The following is a 2,619-nucleotide window of genomic DNA, read 5'->3' as shown; positions in this document are numbered from 1 at the left end:
CATATCACAGCAACATCATCCAAGATTTCGTGTGTGTGTATTTGAGGTCGATGACTCAATATGTTCGATCAGATTGTGGCATGGCCGATGGTAAAGAAGAACCAACTATCATGTTCGAGGACGAAACATATTATGCCCAAGATCTTCATCACCCACAGATTGCAGAAAATTGGAGAGGTCCAAGGGACCTTCAGTAATGTCCAAATCAGGGGGAGTAATGTGTGTTGTACTCTTTTTCCTTCACCATGGTTTTGTCCCAATTGAGTTTTCCTGGTAAGGTTTTAATGAGGCAACATTAAAGCACATTACAAGCTCTAAATGATTATGGCATCCAAGGGGGAGTGTTATGAACCAGATTGTGGATGGTTCATAACCAAGAGATTATACCATCAGCGGCCCAAGAAAGAGAGAGTCGGCCAGCTTTTCTTTTTCCTTATGTCTTTTTTTTTTTTTTTGGGTCAAATTTCCTTATGTCTTTATGTTTTCATTTTTCCTAGTTGGATTATGATTTGTACTTTTTTCATTTATATATGAAGGTGTAATCTCCTATATAAGGAACCTCTATGTTATGAATAAAGATAAAATTTTCCGTTACTTTTATAACAATATGAGAGAATTGTCCAACTTTTTTTGTTCATTTTCATCTTTAAAAACTATTTTTGTGAAAAAAAAACTAAAAACAAACTACCATATAAAAAGTCTCTTATTTCTTAGAATAAAAATTTCTAATGTTGTTGTTGACAAAAAATGTCAACTGTTCAAAAAAAAATTCAGCATAATTGTTTTTCTGAATTTTAAGCAAAATTCTTATATGATGAAATATTAATTCATGATATTTCTAAATCATATTATTACTTTGAGCCAGAATGAGGGTCCAAACTTAACTGATTTTTTTTTCCCCAACTTTGCAACTTTATTATAATGTCGAAGAATAATCCTCATGGAGGATTTGAGTTATTGATACAGGTATATAAAATATAGGATTGAAAACAGCCGGAGAATCATGAAATTGTTTAGCCAAGAGATCAGCGGCTTTATTATCTTCCCTTGGAGTCCATCTAAATTCAGCATCTTCAAATTTCTCCTTCCATCATTTGATTTCCTGAATCCAATTATGCATATGAAAGTTCCTCTTCGACGTTGTTAATAACTCCTGAACCTGTTTGTTGTCACCTTCAAAAACCACTTTACGGTAACCTTTGACCAACGTATGTTGCATTGCCATCAGAAGAGCTTGCAGTTCAGTCTCCAAACTTCCATCTCCATTAACTGAACGTTTACCCTGTCTTCCACCTAGAAAGAATCCTTGATCATCTCTGAATATCCAACCTGTTGACATATGTTGTCTCTTACTCCCATCGTAATTAATCTTCACATAACCACAAGAAGGTTTCTCCCACTTCGAGTGCTTGTGCATCCCACTTAGTCTCTGGGTTGTATTGCTATTTCTTTCATTTTTATACAATACATGAGTCCATTCCCTTGCTTCATGTTGAGCTTGTTTGAGATCTTCTTTCCAACTAGTTTGCTTCCGACCATAAACCAATAAGTTACGGCTCTTCCAGATGCGCCAAAGTATCCACAAAGGCTGTTGTCTATCAATTGGGTTGAGAGAGCTTTATTATTTACCGAGGATATAATAGCTTTTAACTTCTCTTCAAAGCTGATACGAGTGTCAATAAAAGTACGGTCTGGTAAGTTTGCTCCTCTCCAAAGTACGATCTTCTTTCCAACTAGTTTGCTTCCGACCATAAACCAATAAGTTATGGCTCTTCCAGATGCGCCAAAGTATCCACAAAGGCTGTTGTCTATCGATTGGTTGAGAGCCTTATTAGTTACCGAATATATAATAGCTTTTAACTTCTCTTCAAAGCTGATACGAGTGTCAATAAAAGTACGGTCTGGTAAGTTTGCTCCTCTCCAAAGTGCTTGAGTATACGAGCAGTTAAAGAAAAGGTGTTTCATATCTTCTTCCAACACACAACATCTTCTGCACACACTATCTTGAGAGACCCGTCTTCGTTTTAGAATTGATCCCACAGGCATTGCTTCAGATAGAATTCTCCATAAGAAATGTTTGAGCTTTGGAGCGGTATTTAACTTCCATAGAGCTGCTTTAATTTCAGTTGATCCCCCTGGTGGTATAACTTGTTGATCTTGGTTATGCATACTCAACCAGTAACCTGACTTAACCGTATACATACCATCTTCAGTATAGTTCCAACCCAATAAGTCTTGTCCTCCATATTGGCTTACTACAATGTGCCTGACTAAATCCACATCCTCTGGAACCATGATACGCTCTAATAGTTCAACATTCCATTGTCTTGTACCAGGCAGAAATAGAGAATTAACTGTGTGATAATCATTCTATATATTATTAATACCTCTTGGAGCTCTAGGCGGATGAGTAGGGAGCCAGGTATCCCTCCAGATTAAAGTCTCTTCACCATTACCAATTTGAACCCTTAAGCCTGATTTGAGGAGCTCCTTTCCTTCCATTAGAGATCGCCAGATAAATGATGGTTTATTACCAACCCTCGCATTGAGAATAGTTGTATCCTGATGATAACGGCCACGCAGAACTCTCGCGAGTAGACTAGATGGTGTTTGGCCAAT

This window comes from Brassica oleracea, chromosome C2, assembly GCF_000695525.1.
Source record: "Brassica oleracea var. oleracea cultivar TO1000 chromosome C2, BOL, whole genome shotgun sequence".
Lineage (NCBI taxonomy): Eukaryota > Viridiplantae > Streptophyta > Magnoliopsida > Brassicales > Brassicaceae > Brassica > Brassica oleracea.
The sequence above is the reverse complement of the archived record's forward strand: the minus strand, read 5'-3'. Positions refer to the sequence as shown.